General features: G+C 42.8%; 1 protein-coding gene across 3 annotated transcripts in view; it reads left to right on the top strand.

Moving 5' to 3' along the window:
* Positions 1-18,359, top strand: part of slc12a7b (solute carrier family 12 member 7b) — a 192,529-nt gene that overhangs the window by 34,550 nt on the left and 139,620 nt on the right. The gene's annotated exons all lie outside the window — the stretch shown is intronic.

The raw sequence follows: 18,359 nt of genomic DNA, 5'->3' as shown, positions 1-18,359 counted from the left end.
AGCACCAAATCAGTTAAAAAAATCTGAGATCTGATCCAAAAACTCAGAATAAGTGCCTGGTGGACGACACAAAACTACAAACGAGTGGTTTTACAGTTTTGCAATCTGGATTAGGAAAACTAAGAATAAGCTGTTCAAAAGAACCGTAACTATTAATTGGTAAGGGATTGATTAATAGGTCTGAATGAAAAATGGTTGCTACTCCTCGCCCTGAACTTCGAGCAATATGATGATTTAAATTATTAGAAGGAGTTGGCTCATTTAAACTAACATAGTCCTCTTGCTGCAGCCAGAATTCTGTGAGAGAGAGCAAAGAAATCTGTTGATCACAAATCAAGTTATTAACTAACAAAGTCTTAGAAAAAATAGACCTATGTTCAATAACCCACATTTAGTTTATCTAGTTTTCTGCTCAGTTGAATTTGTTCTAATATTTATGAGATTTCCATGATTTGCTTTATTACACCTGATTTTTAATCTATGTGATTTTTGCCGTGGGCAGGACACTGCCTCAATGGGGTAGTGGGTGGGTACCAGTACAGAACCTGCAGAGCGGTGTGTAAAACGACATCTTTGCTTCCTGGTCTGGACCCTGGGTTGTCATGGAGGACTAATCAAATTGGCCAAGTTCCTAGAAAGAAGAGCTGCTCCATCCAAAAAGGATGGATGCCGTCTCTTCATCCTAAGGTAATAGGTGAAAAGAGCTAGGGGCAGTTAGAGTAACTTTGACACGTCCAAAAAACACAAAGTGGCATAATTGGAACACAATGGCTGACTTCCTGTGGGATATGGAGCATGGCTCCTTGTTTGTTTGGGTTGATCTGATACACGACTGGAGAGAGCTTAGCAGTTATCAGGTATGGGCCTGACCACTTCGGCAAAAGTTTCATAGCCAGCTTACCAGAGATGTTCTTTGCGTTACCGGTTTTAGGACTGACGATGTAGAACCAAGCCTCATCACCTATGTTGGGTTCAGAATGTGAGGCCTTCTGATCATAATAAGCCTTACTTCACTCAGCTGATTTGTCCAGATTTGTATGTGCAAATGAAAATGCTGCAGACAGATGGTTCTTCAGGTCCTGCAAATATTGTTCGCTCGTGTAAGCCGGGTCGGGCTCAGACTGAACTGGCTGTACAGCAGGTGAAGCGGCAGGGTCATCTGTCTACCCATCGTCATTTCAAACGGGGTGACACCTGTAGACTCCTGAGGGGTGGCCCGTATGGCCATGAGGATAAACGGAAGCTTCACATCCCAGTCACGGTGATTAGAGGACACATACTTACTCAACATGCTGATAACCGTCCGGTTCATCCTTTCGACTTGGCCAGAAGACTGGGCACGATGGCTAATGTGGAAATTGGCCTTCACACCCAACAGTCGCCAAAGATGTTCAATCACTTCAGAGGTGAAGTGAGTTCACCTATCTGAGTCAACCCGAGTGGGAAGACCGAACCGGGCAAAGACGTGATTCATCAAGAGAATAGCTGTTGTTTGTGCTGTGTCATTAGGTGCTGGTAGACATTCAACTAGGGCTGCAGCTATCGAATATTTTTGTAATCAAGTACTCTATCGAATCTTTTTTCGATTAATCGAGTACTCTAATAAATTACCCTTTTGTGTTTGTAAACCATTATATAAAATAGCATGTTATAAAATATGAAAGACCTCTTAAAATGAGCAAGCAATTGCCAGTTATTCTTCAAGTTTTATTCAAAATTAAGTTTGCAAAACTTCAGCACTTCAACTTTACTTCACAGTAAACAAATGCCTGTGCAAAAAATAAGTAAAAACCTGAGCCGATTTTCCCCTCGTGCGAGAATCTGCTAGCCTGCAAGCCAGACAAAAACTAGGAGGATAACTGTTGAAGTAGCGCTGTGAGCGGCTGTGGCCCAAACAGAACCAGAACTGCTCACGGCGCATGCGCAAACAGCTCGCCGGCTGTTTCCCTATTAACACACGTCCGTTTTAATTTCTACACTTTTTTTCTCACACAATAACAAGGATTGTCGAGAAAGCATGTTTGCTGTGGTTTTGTCAAATTATACCGATCACAAAACATTTATTTACTTTCTTTCGTTTTCCTCCGACACTCATAAATACCCGTGTCCTCCTGCAGCGATCCCTAGGGACAACAAATATCAATAACAACACAATAAAAAGTCCGACATATTGTGTAAAAACTGCTATTTTTAGCACATTTTAAGTCCGACGTGTTGCTACCAGATGTATGGTGTGAGCTGAAACTGAGTGCTACAAACGAATAAGTCGCACAGTGTCCGCAGAATATATAGAAATAAAGGCTAAACTGCGTTATCTTGTAGAGGCTCCGAGTCCGCTTGCAAAAGTGACATTTACAGGTGCTGCAGCTTGGAGGATGTGGTGTTGTGGTAGGCTAAATCCATTTTACAGTATTTATACTGGACTACGTTTTCCACCTTACGACGTGAAAAAGGATCCCACACCTTTGACATTTTCTGTCTTTTTCGCACTCCACCGGGGTTCAAGTTGTCCGCCATGGCTTAAGAGAAAGTTAAGTTACATTCGCTACTCGCGTGTGCATTCAGTCCAGTGGACATGTGCGTCACTTATTTCGGTCCGTGTGAAACATGACCCCGTGCGTTTGCAAAGCCATGAATTAATTAAATATGAATTAAACGAATCCTCGAGGCAGAGAATTTGACTCGAGGATTTTTTGTACTCGAATTATTCGAGGTACTCGAGGAATCGTTTCAGCTCTACATTCAACCCACTTGGTGAATGCACAGGTCACGGTCAAGATGTATTTATTACCCCTGCTGGACCTGGTCAGAGGCCCTACCCAATCGAATTGCAAGTCCGACCACGGTGTGGACGGTCCCTTTCTCTGTAGGGGAGCTCTGTGTGCGGGGTTGGACGGCTGAAACTGACAACAAACCAAACAACGCTGGACGTAGTCTGAGATGTCGTGACGCATCCCCGGCCAATAAGCAACCTGGCTCAGGGTACCGAACATGGCCTTGACACCTTTGTGTCCGGCGGAGGGAGAGTCATGAGCTTGTGTGATCATGCCCCCCCTTAGTGACTGTGGCGCCATGAGGACAGGCGGCAAAGGAGGCTTGGAGGCGTGCATCAGCAACCCTTCAACCTTTCTCAGCATGACACGAGCACAAAAGAGAGCACGGAGCTCAGGAACGGAGTCAAGCTCGATGGAAGAAGGCAGATGAGTTGTAGGATCAGAAAGGTACAAGATCATCCTGCTTATAGCAGGGTCCTGGGCTTGAAGACTGACAAGATCTTTACCAGAAAAGACAGGTTGAACGGACAGAACACCCTCAGATGGTTTGGATGTGGACGCGTTAGCGGCCTGAGCTCGAGTCACGACACACACACGGGGTGGGTCAGACAGAGAAGACACATCCTCAGGGAGCCACAAGGGATTGAAGGCCCATGGGGTGTTGTTTGGCAAGAGAGTCTGCAAGGTCGTTCAGATCCTTGTCAGTTCCGGGTGCACGAGAATGTCTTTTGACTTTACGCCAATAGATGTGCATCTCATGTGACGTCGCTAGGGAGTCACAAGCCATGGAGAGGTCCTGATGTTTAACGGGCTTCCGGTTTGAGGTCAGGAACCCGTTACTTTTCCAAGAAGGTAGATGACAAATGAAACCGAGGCGCATGTAGTCCGAGTCGTGACGGCGTCGTCCGAGCAGTGTTGGCACGCAGCCAAACCCATGCCAAGTGGGCTACAGCGGTTCTGGGCGTAGCGTACTTCAATGTCGAAGCTTTGCAGAGCCAGCAGCCATGACGCAATTCACGCGTTGGTCACCACACCATCTCTGATGCGCTGACTGTTAAGGTAGGTCACTGATGCTGAGTTTCAATGATGATTTTCTGTCCTCCAAAGCAGCTAGAAAAGTGTTCAACTGCCCACATGGTGGAAAGCAAAGCTTTTTCACAGCCAGAGTACTTTAACTCTGGACCGGACAAGAGCTTGTTAGCATAGGCTACGACACGCCTGTCGCAGTCATGTATTTGATAGAGACCGGAACTCAAATAGTGAGATGAAAAACCGACCTCAAGGTGGAACTCCTTGTCTCAATCGGGGAGCGCCAAGCACGGAGCTGAGCATAACGCGGCCTTCAGATCATCCATGGCCTGTTGCTGCTGCTCAGTCCACTCGAAAGGCACACCCTTCTTCAGTAGGTTAGTCAGAGGTCTCGCTATCTCAGCGTAGTGTTGTACGAACTGGCGCGAGTAGTTGCACACCACTAGAAAACTCCAAAGTTCAGAGACATTCGTAGGAGGTTTGATGGTGGCCACTTCTTGAATTCTGCCAAGTTGAGGCTGCACTCCCTGTGGTCCCACAAGGAGGCCAACAAACTGAACCTGTGACCTGCACCACTGACCTTTGGCGAGAGAAATCTTTGCACCAGCAGCTGCGAGCTGTCCCATGACATGGTCCAGCTCGGACAGGTGGTCATCCAAAGTACGCTTACGAACAAGAATGTCGTCAACATAGATGAGGGTACCTCGCTCTCGAGCATCAGGGCAGGCTTTGTCTATGAAGATGTTTAACTCAGCTTGTGAGTTGGAATAACCAAAAGGACATCAAGTGAAGGTGTACTGTTGGTTGGCAAAGGAGACGGCTTGTTTGTATTGGTCAGATTTATGGAAAGGAATTGTCCAGATTCCAGACGCAATGTCAAGGGTGGAGAAGTACTTAGCGTCTTTCACTTTTGGGAGTTCTTGTTCCAAGCGGGCCATCGGCCACCTAGACAAGGGAATGTGTTTGTTGAGTTGTCTCTAGTCAATGGTCAGTTGCCACTCCCCATTAGGTTTCTTTACTATTAGGTTTCTTTACTGGCCACAAGCGAGCCGAGTAGGTGCTGTTACAGGGTCGGATGATCTCTTTCGCCAAGAGGCTTTCATTGATTTCCTGGACTGGTCCGTGGGACGCCAGGGGAATCTTGTACTGATGCACAAAAGTCGGCGCAGCGTGTGGCAGTGTAGGAATCCTGACTTCATGGATAGTGGTTAGACCACAGTCCAAGGAGTCGAGTAAGAGTCTTTGTATTTTAACAAAAGTTCTCGTAGCTTGTCTCGCTCGACCTCGTTGGTAGGGGCATCTGCTTGGTCCACGACTTGTTCAATTTGAGAGAAAACATCAGAGGGGATCTCTGATGGAGACTGAGCTCGTCAATGAGCATGCAGTTTCCCCATGCTCAGGGTCACCAACCGCAAATCAGTGAGAGTTGGGGTCAGCAGGCGGAATGAACAGCAGGAGTTTTCTAACACCTGCCCTCAGTTCCCCTTTTCCAAGATCAATAAAAGCTTCAAAGCGCTTCAAAAGATCGACGCCAATGAGCAAAGGCATGGTACCGCTCTCACAGATGTACACGGGGTGTGTCAAAGTCAGAGGACCGATCGTGAATTGGAGTAGAGACTTGGAAGACAAGACCACTGTAGACGGAGAGAAGACATGGACAGTTATTGCACAAGGGATCAGTTCTGGAGGTCGTACGCCTCCACCTACATCCAGGCAGACGCAGTCGGAAAGAGACTTGCTCATGATTGTGAAATCTGAACCAGTATGCAGAAGCGCGTCGCAAGGATGGCCTTTTGCAATATCACAGATACCGTGGGCTTACCACCCCTCCCACAAAGCAGGAGAGGTCCCAACAGTAGTTCGTCAGGCTCGACACCAGGGGGCGCCAGGCCACTGCCTGTGGAGGTTGAACTTATCATCAGTGTGGATGGAGCAAAAGACTGTGTTTCCTGTCGGTCAGAGCCATTCTGTACATCTGGTTGCAGCACTTCCGTCCGGTCTGGAGGCAAATCAGCAGAGCACAGGGTTAAAACCCCTCCCACACAGAGAGGCATTTCCAAACCTTGGACCTTTTTGACTTCCTGTTGCAGATTGAAAAGCTGCATCTGCATATGTTTCATTTCAGAAAGCTGCATCTGCATTTGGGTTTGCGTTTCATTTTTCATCTGGAAAAATTGCATTTGCATTTGGGTAATCTGCATTTGAATTTGAATTTGATTTTGCATTTGCATTCCATTTTTCATCTGGAAAATGAGAGAAGCCAAATGGTCATTTTGGTCTGAAGCCATTGTACTGATGATGTTGCCAGTCCCCACATGCCAAAGACAGTGTCAAGAAACGGGGTCAAAAGGTGGGCCACAGAGATAAGATTGGACCCACACTGAAACACACCGAACTTGCTTATGCGAGTTAAATCAGCCAGAAGACAGGAGCCCAACTGCACAACAAGCATCCAAACTGGGCAAAAGGTCAGGAAGCGTCTGACCCAACCTCTGGCAGGAGAGATGGGACTGAAAGAAACAGAGTGAAAAGAGCTCATCAGAACGGAAAGCCTTCATGAAGAATGCTGGACTTCGGAGGAGACTGAGGATCTGCTGCAAAGATGATGCCTGATGACCTGTGTTAAGCTGAAGAATCTTCATGAAGGATCCTGCATGTAGCAAAAATGATAACAAATGTCTTGTGTTGAGCTAAAAAGTGTGATCTTACTGTCATGTAATATGATATATGTGTAACTAGAAGACTTTTTACCTTGTCTAGAATGTTCCCAAGAAGGGTATAAAAAGAGCAGCAAGAAGCAGAGCTGAAACAACAGTTGGGGCAGACGACAGAAGAGACAGAGCAGATTTGGGATAGAGGAGGTCATCCTCCGTCCTCTGGACGGAGGATCAGTAGCTTGAAGACAAAGTTGGTGTAAGCCAACTAATTATTCTCAATTAATCATTAGGGCTAATTTCTCCTTGGGGGAAGTGGTCAGTTTTATATCTACTCATTTTTGTACTTTTTAATCTTGTAATAAACTTTTTGAAAAATAATCCACATTCCTGATTCTTTAAAGGTCGTCTTTGAAGGGACAAGTGGGAGCCCTGACCTATCTTAAGGAGAGGTAAGCACATTAATTACAGGTTCCTGAGTTATCAGTATTTGCTTTACGGTTTGTGACAGATTAATAAAAAGAAACCTTAAGATAAAGAACCTTGTCTTCTCCTCTCCCGCGAGTAACGAGATGTCTTAAGGATGATAAAGCCAAAACATTAGTAGGTTAACTTAGGCTCTGTTTGCAAGTTTGAAAAAGTCTCCGCCAGCGCTGGGAAGGTTGGATTAATTAGATAAATTGATAAATCTATGTTAGCCTGATCAGCTAACAAGAATAATTTTCTAGTTACCAACTCCCACAAAAGCTGACAGAGGCGCAAATTAATTCTAATAACCCAAAGAATTGCCAGCGACGGATGGCCTCCCGCTGGACTTCGCCCTAGTATCTAAACCACTAGATAACGGGATTAATTAAAAGGAAGTGTGCTCTCACAAAGAAACGAGTATGGCATATCATTTCTTCTTAAAATAGGGAACTGATTCTAATTGAGGAAGTCCAAACCAGGGTCTAGTACAATAGAACTCACCGACATCCCCACGAACCCTGAGAACGCAGCGTAGTCTTATTCTTATTAAGTTCTAACGGAACCAGGTTTTAAAGGAACCGACAAATAGGACGTGCTCGCGACAATGGCACTGATCCTTTAATTTGTGATCAAATTAATGGAAGCTGAATAGAAAACACTTGCTGAACTGGATGAATGAAAATGAGCTTATTACAGGAGAAATTTGCAGATTTGCAAATCCGGAGAGACTATTAGTTCTGATGGGAGTGAAATGGTGTTTTGCTCTAAGCTTTGGTTGGAGATTATAACACACATTGAGATGCCATCTGTCGGTCTACGTACCCAGCGGAAGTCCCCGTTTAGATCAAGAGGTGTTGAGGTCCCTCTTGGACCTTGTCTGGAACCGAAACCTGTAGCAAAGCCGCAGTTGCCGACCAGTCCCGTCTTGAGATACTCCCAGGTCACGACAGTTTTATTGTCATCTAGCGAGACCCTGAAGGGGTCGTGATGGTTCAGCTTTTATTCTGAAGGAGCCGTTGCAGAAGGTGGAACATGCAACAGATTTAATCCAGCTTGTCGTTAGGTTCTTTTTGCTTTAAGAGGAAAGTTACGGATTGGCCACTCCGATAACTTCTCTAGAACGCTTGGAACTCAAGCTAAGATGATGTGGGGCATAGGTTTATAATTTGGATGTTTTGATTTACTGGAGAATCAGACTTTGACAACAAAAGAGGATTTACCAAACACCAACAAAACTACGCCTCTCGTCAGATCTGGCAGGTTCTTATTGGATCAGAAAAAGGAATGTGTCATGTGATTTTAACATTACGTGTGATCAATCTAGTGTCTAGTTTAAAGTTATATTACTTATCATTAGGGCTGGGGATGAACGATTATTTTTACATCGCTTATTCTGACAATTATTTTATCGAATAGTCGACTATTCTAATGACTATTTAGACGATTATTCTGGCGATTATTTTCTTATTGCACAATTAATAAAAACAAGAAAATCTCAAATAAATTCCTAAAAAAAATGATAAATTGGTACTGTAAGAGAATAAACACTACAGGCCTTCCATTTTGTGTAACACTGCTTTTATTGTGTTGGTTTATGTTCTGGTGACGTGTAGAACTTGGGAGTGCAGGCTGCTGCCTGAGAGGTGGTTGGAGACGGAGTGTCTCCATGCTGCTTTGTTTTGGTCACTTATGAGCGTGAGGCGAGTGGTGGTACGACTCTTCCTGGGGAGTTTGGCTCGTGTGCAAAAAGGAAGGGACAATAACGTGGGATTCAAAAGTTAAAATGAGGTTCATGTTTATTTACAACAACAAAAAATTATAAATCTTTACATCCACAGGTTGGGAATAATAAAACTAATTCTGCCTGTGGGGAATTAAAACAAAAGTACAAATAACTAGGGATGTCCCACTGGGCAAAGATTACAGGGTCCTGGACCAAAATATGGATCTCCAAAGGTCCAAACTCTAAATTGGGTGGTTAAACCAAACTCAAGGTGATATTTTAAACTAGGGCCTGACCGATATATCGGCCGGCCGATATTATCGGCCGATATAGGGGTCATTAACACTATCGGCTATCTGCCAAAAAGATGGCCGATATTGCGCTACCTATCCAGCAGATGGCGCCAGCTTTATGAACTCATGTTGTGTGGCTCCACTCCTCGGGGGGTGGAGCCACCGTCACAGCACACATGCAGCGGAGCAGCAGAAGCAATTCAGTCAAGCAGAGACGAAGGTGATGAGGAAGTAGGAGGTAAGTCTTCAGTTTTAAGCATATTTGTTGTGTCAGTGGTAAGTTGAATGGTAAAATAAGCAATGACAAACGTATGTTTCCCCTCAACATGCTTCCTAAGTTTATTTTGTGCTTCGTGGCCTCGTATTGAAAAGTTAACCTGAAAAAATAAAATAAAACTGCCGCAGCATTACGCTCTATGCAGAGCTCACGCTGCTTCCCCTTTTTCTGCTGGCCTTTTTCTGGTAGACATTCTGGAATGTTCTCAGACAATTTCCTCCGCTCTTCAGCAGTCTTTTCAAACTCACGCGGTTCACCCGCGGCTCGCAAAAAAAATAGTGCAGTTGCCGAAACGATCGCTGCACGGCGCGGACTGGAGCGCCGGCGCGCAGTGTTTCGGCGGTCCATGTGGCGTATTGAATAGGATAACAAGGGCGATGAATGAGGGCGGTCCCCGTTTTGCGGTGCTTCAGCGGCACACAACCGTTGTCGCAGCTGAGGACGGGCGAGGGGGGGTTAGCAACAAAGCAATGAAACGCTGTGCAGGGAGTCCCCCCTCTGGGAGAGGAGTAGGGGCGGTAATACGAGAAAATAAGCATTCCTCTCTACAATAGAATAAATCTATTGTATTTTTTCAGCCTTATATTTTACATAAGGCTTATACATTAACACATACTAGTCATTTAACGTATCTTATTTTTATTTTCCTAATACTGTCGGCTTTGGAAAGGATCAAAACACAAAAGTGTAAAACTCAAAAGTGTTTTAATGCCAAAAGTAGGGCTGTCGCGGTTGAGGAATTCCCCCTGCGGTGATTCAGGGTGGCTTAATATTGCGGTGTGCGATATTATTGCAGCCCTTTTTTATTGCAGTACTATCTAAACATAATGTTTACACATTTAAAAAAGGTTAAAAATTGCCGTGCCTTCTTTAATAACACTTTACTGAATGCAGATCAAAGGGCAGTAACAACACAAATCGCAGTAACGTTTGTTTGTCCGACAGTCGGAGTCCGACTGAACTTAAAAACAACAAAATTCAGGAGAAGGTTAAACTTTTAAATGCAAATTTGGCTGCAGCATCTAACAAATAAGAAACAAGTCCCCATTTTGTTTAGTTGTTTAAAATCAAGCATAAAAAATTACATGTACCGGGCGCGCGTGCGCGCCGGGGGGCGGGCGCACTATCATTTCACTTTCACACACACGAATGACGGTGATTTATAGCTCGGTCACGTCCTTGTTACCTACAAGGAAAACCAGCATGTTAACTACGGTTTGAGAGAGGATCTGAGAGGGGTGGCAACATTTGCAGCAACACTGAAAACCCTCTCAGATGGTGCGCTCGTTGCACTAACGCACACGTACCTGCGTGCGACTCTGACAAGCAAAGGGAATCTCTCCCGGTTGTTGCTCCACCGTGTCACGGGGGTTTTCTTTAGGGTGGATGCATTCCTCCTGCAGGTAGCGAGTGAGCTCCAGCTCGGCTCAAACTCTCTTCGGGACGGTTGCAGAAGCAGTGCTTGTCCGGGACTTCAGCAGGTCTCCGAGCATTTATTTATTTATTTTTGCCGCTGGTGGCAGCTCTGTCTCGGCCAAGGACCCTGGCTGCGCAGCAGCTGACGTACTGAAAACCAAAGTGCTCCCAAAAGAGCGAAGTAACGTTTCGTTTTGATACCAGTGCAGCCATCCTTCTCAACATGCATCATTGAGTTGAACCAAGTTCAGTAATCGCGGTGGCGCATGATGCAGTGCGGTGGGCTTCTTCATATCGCGATATTTCATTTTTGCGGTTACCGCGACAGCCCTAGCCAAAAGTCAGGTGACAGAAATAAAAACAGGTAGCTAGGATGCTGAAATCAGTAGAGTATGACTGAAACTGAACCGTATGCACTGAGGAGTGAGAGATGACAGAGGACTACTTATGAGGAGGAGCTGTGAGTGGGAGCAGAGTACAGCAGGGGAACATAGGAGGAACTATAAATGAAAATATTTTTAAAGAAGAAAGAATCCTAAAAGGGAAAGAAGAATAACTAGAAAAAAACCTGACAACAAACGGAGTAAAAAATTCAGTGGAAGGAAAAAACAAAAGACTTGAATACTAAATGAGAAAACCTTAACAGCTGGGGAACAGAACAAAAACAGAGCCATTGGTTTTGAGCCACAATGTCTGATATCATTTATTTACATGAAATTTTTTTAAACTTTTAAGTATAAAAATGCTACATTTAATGTATTTTACTTTATCCTGGTATCAACAGATATATAACTGTACTTTTATGCTGATTATTTTATTACAGATGGAAAAAGAGGGTCGTAGTAAGGTGTGGGCTTACTTCACTAAAGATCCATCCGGTGATGTCATCTGCAGCATCTGTTCATCTTCAGTAGTAGTTTGTGTGTTCTGTTGTTTTTGAGATTGCAAAATAAATCTTATTTGCATTACTTGGAAACCCTAGTGAGTTATTGAGACAGTTCTTTGGTGTGTAATATAGAAATAAGTTGGCATCAAAAAGGCAGAGAATGAAGGGTTTAATCTTAAGAACATTTATATTTATTTCTTTTTTGTGAGGGAGATTTATCGGCCATTATATCGACTTTCGGCCTTTGTTAAAAGTTTTATATCGGTATCGGTCCCCAAAAAGGCATATCAGTCGGGCCCTATTTTAAACTAAACCGAAAACCCACGACACTAAATGTAATAAAAGGGAGATCTACACCACAAAAAAGGTTAATTCTAAACCAAAACTTAACAGCTTATCCAAATGCAAGAAGCTGTTAGCGAAAATGCTAACAGTAGCTTTACCAACGTTAAATTCAAGTTACCACGTTTAAATAAACCAAAAATACCCAGCAAACAGACCAGCATGGAGGAGACACTGTTACCACAAAAACAGCTCTCCTAATGTCTGAAAGAAGCTCCTTTATGAAGGGAGAAACGCTCCCGGTGATTTTTTACATCTGCGGTAGAGACGAAGCAGCGCATTTGACCCCGGAAGTTGTTGTCCATTGCCGGGAGACAAAGGCGGGCAAAACAGGAAAGGAATCTAGTAACGGACGGACATTGTTCCGGGTCTTCAGTATTTGGCGGAGATGTTAGTGAAGGCGGAGAAGAGGGCAAACTAGAGGAGGAAAAACTTGCAGGTTCCTCCTCTATTTACAATCTCCTGGGGATGCAACAAGTGGGCGTGGTGCGTCGACTACCGGATCTGACGTCGACGAATTTTTAGAATCGAGCCGTCGACGTCATTGACTACAGCTCTACTTATCATAACACTATCATAGGATTATAATATCAAGTAATTAATATTCTCATCACAGATTGATTGAACATTGAGCTTTACATGATTATTTGGACTAACAAAGTTATTTGATTATTATTTATGTTTATGTTTATGTGCTTTTACCCAAAGCGACTTACAATTTTTTTTAACCTATAGGGCATGTTGTGATCTGTGGGGGAAACCGGAGTACCCGGAGAAAACCCACGCATGCATGGGGAGAACACACAACTCCACGCAGAAAGGCCGCAGCCGAGTTTCGAACCTGCGACCTTCGTGTTGCGAGGCAACGGTGCTAACCACTGCGTCACCAGAGAAAGAGAAAGAGTTCTTCATCTTCTTTCTTCTTTCTTGTGCGGCCCGAGGAAGCAACAGTTTAGATAAGAGCACAGAGCATGAGTGGCCTTGGCCCATATCTTGTAGATGAGGCTTGTGTCAGAAACTTATGGTTTTGCTTGGGCAAATAGAACAGGGCCTTTAGATCAGAAATGGACAATTCATCACACTACATTGTGTAATGTCTGAAGTCTGTTGCATTTCTGTCTGAGGGATTTTTTTTTGCATAGCAAAGCTGCCCTCTCTGTGGAGGGTAACTCTGAAGTGCCTTTTTTTCCTCCACCTGACCCAGTCCTCATATAAATCCTCTGATCACTATTAAGGTAGCGCTACTTGGGTTGCGAATGACCACAGTCACCAATTCTTGTCATGTGTCTATGCCTATGTATGTATGTCTGATCTCAGAATTGTGTGTACTAAAACTCTTAATTTCCCTCTGGGATTAATAAAGTATCTTTGAACTGAATATTCACGGCGAGGCGTCCTTCCAGTATTATGGTCCTCGCCTCTGGAACGAGCTGCCAGGGGACCTCAGGGCCGCAGAGAATGTTCATGTTTTTAGAAACAGGCTCAAGACCCATCTTTTTAGTTTAGCTTTTAACTGATTACTATCACCTTTTAAATACATTAATTAATTAAATAGGTTATTTATCCATTTATTTATTTTATGTATTCTTTTCTTATACGTGCTATTTTAAACAGTTGTTTTAACCATAGATTTATGATCAACATTATATTAATATCTATATAACTTTTTACATTACAATTCTCATTTTAGCTCTTATGATTTTATATTTTAATCTTAATTTAACCTTTTTCCAGTGTTTTCTCTGTGGGTGCCCTCTGCCCTGGGGGTGGTAGTCGGCTGTGCCAGCCTGGGTTCTTTCCAGGTGTGTCTGGGTGGATGTGGGGGTCTCCGCCCTCCCTGGCGCCCTGTGTCGGTGCCTTGGCTTCTGCTGTGGATCTGCTGCTGTCGGGAAGGATGGCTTCCCTGATGGCGTTCCTTATCCTTATCTTAGCTGGTTTGGCTCATCTGATCTCAGCGCATCGTGTTTTTTCCATTGGGGGGAAGGGGGGTGTTTGAGTGTGTGCCGGAGGATGAGTGTTGTGGTTTTTATTGTCAGACTTTTTAAAATTCTCGGGATGGGAGGGAATGTGGGTATGCGGGGCCTTTTTAATTTGTTAAGCACTTTGAGTTGCATGTATTGCATGATTAAGTGCTATACAGTATAAATAATGTTTGATTGATTGATTGATTGAGAAGCAAAAATCACCAAAAACTGTAATAAAGTTAAAATTGTAGGTGAAGAATGGAGAAAAAACTGTTTTCCCACCTTTTTCCTTATTGTTGGAGTCATAAAGCTGCATTGAAATAAATGGGAAAAGCTGCAGATCACACACAATGCAGCTTAAAGACAGAAGAGAGAGAGAGAGAAACACACATGGAGAGAGAAAGAGAGAGACACACAGAGAGAGAGAGAGAGAGAGATAAGACTAGTCAAAAATAACGTACATTTCTTCCCATGTTTTTTAATATCACTATAAATCTAATGCTTACAACTTTACATGTTTTGTTTGCAATGCGTAGCCTATATCTTTATTAAATGTGTTTTTAGCTGTAACTGTCGAAATTCTCTGTAATGTGTACAATGAGGTTGAAATCAGTGCTGCAGTGAAATTTCCAAAATCATTCTGCTTTGCTAACAAATATAGTTAAATCTCACCTGCATTCTAAATAAATGCATTTGGTTAATTCCACAATGGAGGAAAAGTAGGCTGGATCATCCAGGATTTGAGCCGATCCTATGTATTTACCTACAGGATGCAATAAATGTTTACAAGGCTGAGTTTGGGCCATTAAATGTACAATCAATGATTTTTTTATTTGTAAATTTGAATATTAATATAAACAAAGTATTAATCTCACAGCAAATAAGTGGAAACATATAATAAATAGGCTTTAGAAGTTAAACCAAGGTGCTTTGTGCCCAGTGCTGTCGGTATCTGTTGGTGTCGTCCTGCCATCTTATACGGCAGGAGTTTCCTGATGATGAGGGAGAGGCAGGATGTGGGCTTCAAACCGGTCCTGGATCACTGAAAAGGCTCACTAAAACACGAATGAACGTCCCTAAATAATTAACAACCACAAAGCCAAATTCAAAGTTTAGGGCATAATAAATATTGACCCAGAGGGTTTCTGATTGAGCAGACATGTGAGCATACATGTAAATATCCTGTATTTGTACATCACCTTCTTAGGGTTCTACAACCCCCCCAAGGCGCTTCACAGCACAATCAGTCATTCACACACACGTTCACATGCTGGTGGGGATGAGCAATGATGTAGCTACAGCTGCCCTGGGGCGCATTGACAGAAGTGAGGCCTGCCGAACACTGGCGCAACCGATCCCTCTGATTACCACTAGCAGGTAAGGCAGGTTATGTGTCTTGTCCAAAGACACAACAGTAGCATTCTCTGGTTGTAACCTGGTTGACACTGTCCGATTACTGGATAAACCACACTACGTCCAAAGCTACTACTGTCCTTGCTGATGTAGAGACAGAGCAAGATAGTGTTAACTGCATCTGCTAACTCTAGAAATACACTGGTTGTATATTTATAAAAATTTAAACAATGCTGAGCCATTTTGTTTCTTATTTTAAATCATATTGATATTTTAAAAATATCAATATATCGCCCAGCCCTAGATCATCCTTATTACTTATTAAATTTGAGGTGAGGTGAAACTGTCTTCAAGAATTATTATGTAATGGTTTGTCTTTGCCATGCTCAGACTGATAAATATAAAAACAATAAAATCTTAACTATTGCAGTTTTTATAGACATGCAGCAACAATTTGATGTTAAAGCTTGCATTGACTAAATCCTCATCTTGTGATTTAAGAGTCCATTTTTAAGCCCTGTCATGACACATCTGTCAGTTCTGTGCAGCAGATGTTCTGTTTTGTCGTCACTTGGGCTCAAAGTCTGGATAGAAACTAAGACTATTTTTAAATACAGCTATATGTCCACAGGAAAAATACTTGATCATGTCCCTTTTTCCTATATCAATGTTTGTGAAAGCACATCAGACATTTCTGACATATTGAATATTACTCAATGACAAAACTCAATTTTGTCTGACATATACCTAATAAGGCTGGGCAATATGGCCTAAAATCAATATCACAATAGATTGAGGATTTTATCTAAATAACGATAAAATAATTACAGGTATGCGCAGAAACAAGTTGTCCACTAGATGGGGTGGTCACGTGTGTTACCTTGAGTCACATTTTTACATGACCCAAGGTGGTACAGGTTTTTAAAGGGACATGAACATTGCCAACCTACACACACATATATATATATTTTTTACTATCAAATTTATTGGCAAAATTATCTCCATAAGAGTCATACATTTCGATAATGATTTATTTCTCAGCCCTCATACCTAAGCTCTTCACTTTTCCATCCATCCATCGATTTTCTTCCGCTTATCCTGACCAGGGTTGCGGGGGCAACAGTCGAGAAGCCCAGACTTCCCTCTCCCCAGCCAACTGGGCCAGCTCTTTCGGGGAAATCCCAAGGCATTCGCTGGCCAGGTAAGAGACATAGTCCCTTAAACGTGTCCTGGGTCTCCCTTTACTGGACGTGCCCGGAAACCCTCTCCAGGGAGGCATCCAGGTGGCATCATTTGGAATTCTAGGATGTCCAAGGAAGATCCCACCTTTCTCATCTCTGATTGGCTTGAAAGGCTCTACTACGATTGGCTGTTTCATTTAGCAGCATACTGGCTGTCCTCGCTAAGTGCAGACTGTCCTTCTGCCACCAGCAAAAAGCAGTTTTGGGGAGTTTTGTAAATAAAATGTGAACTTAGCGCAATAATAACCATTCTGTCCTGTTTTGCAAAACATTTTATATTTTATGTTTCATGAAAAACTGAAAAAGGTAAAATGTGAATTTATAATCTAGTTGCCTTTATCAAACTGTTGAACTTCCTTTATATCTCTTGGCTCTCAAGCATTAAACAATTACCTGGGTATGAAATTTAATTAAACTGCCCTATTCTGCCCAGCTGTGTGCATCAGGTCTGTTTCTTTTCTAGGATAATGAAAACTGGTGAAAAATAGGTCTAAATCAATCAGCATTACCTTAATTTTTGATTAAATGATACACATTTAATCTGATCATGAGATTTGCTCTAACTTGTAAACAGCCTCAATCTATTGAAGTGAAGACATAGGATATAATTAAATAATATGATAACCCCAATAGAGCTAAATAGAGATAAGAAGATTTATTTCAAGTTCACATTTGATGTTTTTAGGTTCTTTTATGAAAGAAATTGAAACAGGTTTGTTGCAAAACAAGAAAAGATGTTTATTATAGTGATGACTTCACATTTTCTTCAAAAAAAAAAAAACTCCAAGATCTGGCTGTAAACATAAAAACCTGCAACGAGGGAAAACTGTGTCCTTACATGATATAGCCAATTGCAGGAGAGCCCTTCCAGCCAAACAGGTGAGAAAGGCGGGACCTTCCTATCAGATGCTCGAGTCACCTCAACTGGCTCCTCTTGATGTGGAGGAGCAGCAGATGTACTCCGAACCCTCTCGAATGACCGACCTTCTCACCCTTTCTCTAAGGGAGAGCCCAGCCACCTTGTGTAGGAAACTAATTTCGGCCACTTGTATCCGCAATCTCTTTCTTTTGGTCACCACACGAAGCTTGTGTCCATTGGTGACGGTAGGAACGTAGATCAACTGGTGAAGAGAGAGCTTCGCCTTCTGGCTCAGCTCTCTCTTCACCACGGCAGACCAGTAAAATTCCCACATCACTGCAGATGCAGCACCAATCCACCTGTCGATCTCGCGCTCCAGCTTTCCTTCACTTGTGAACAAGACTCATTGATACTTTAACTCCTCCAGTTGGCACAACCTCATCCCTGACCTGAAGAAGGCATTCTACCCTTTGCCAAATCAGTTAATTTTTAACTTAGCAAAAATATTGACAGTTAAAATTTTCATGAAAACTACAAACTGTGATTGTTGACATTTGACACAGAGTCAAAGACTATTTTTCTTTGTAATCAACAAGAGAAAGTTTTTAATCTCGGCAGTTTCAACACTTACATTTCTGAATATTGTAGTGTTGTTGCAGCACTAAAGCATCAGCCAATATGACATTTTGATCTGAACTCCTTAAAGTAGATGGGAAAATGCTGCTTCCCACTTTTCTGCAGTCCCATCAGCGTTCAACTCCAACATTTAATCACAACCAGTGCATCTTATAAAGCAACAGTAACAGTGAATCATCAATGAAGAACAATTACCTCTTATGGATCATAACAGTGTTTCATTTTATTTTCTGATGTTTTCTACTGTTTATGATAATTGCTAGTAATTATTTAATAATCCTTAATAATTTTCTGATCAAGTCTGTCAGTTTATTATCTATATTCTACTGAGCAGATTGACAGTCTAAACCTCATGATAAAAAGGTTTTGCATTTTACACAAAATCACAGAGGGAGCTCAAATGTCATCCCTTTCCAGTTGGCTCATGGGTCCCCAGAAGAACGT

The sequence above is a fragment of the Nothobranchius furzeri genome, chromosome 7, assembly GCF_043380555.1.
Source record: "Nothobranchius furzeri strain GRZ-AD chromosome 7, NfurGRZ-RIMD1, whole genome shotgun sequence".
NCBI lineage: Eukaryota > Metazoa > Chordata > Actinopteri > Cyprinodontiformes > Nothobranchiidae > Nothobranchius > Nothobranchius furzeri.
The sequence above is the reverse complement of the archived record's forward strand: the minus strand, read 5'-3'. Positions and strand labels throughout refer to the sequence as shown.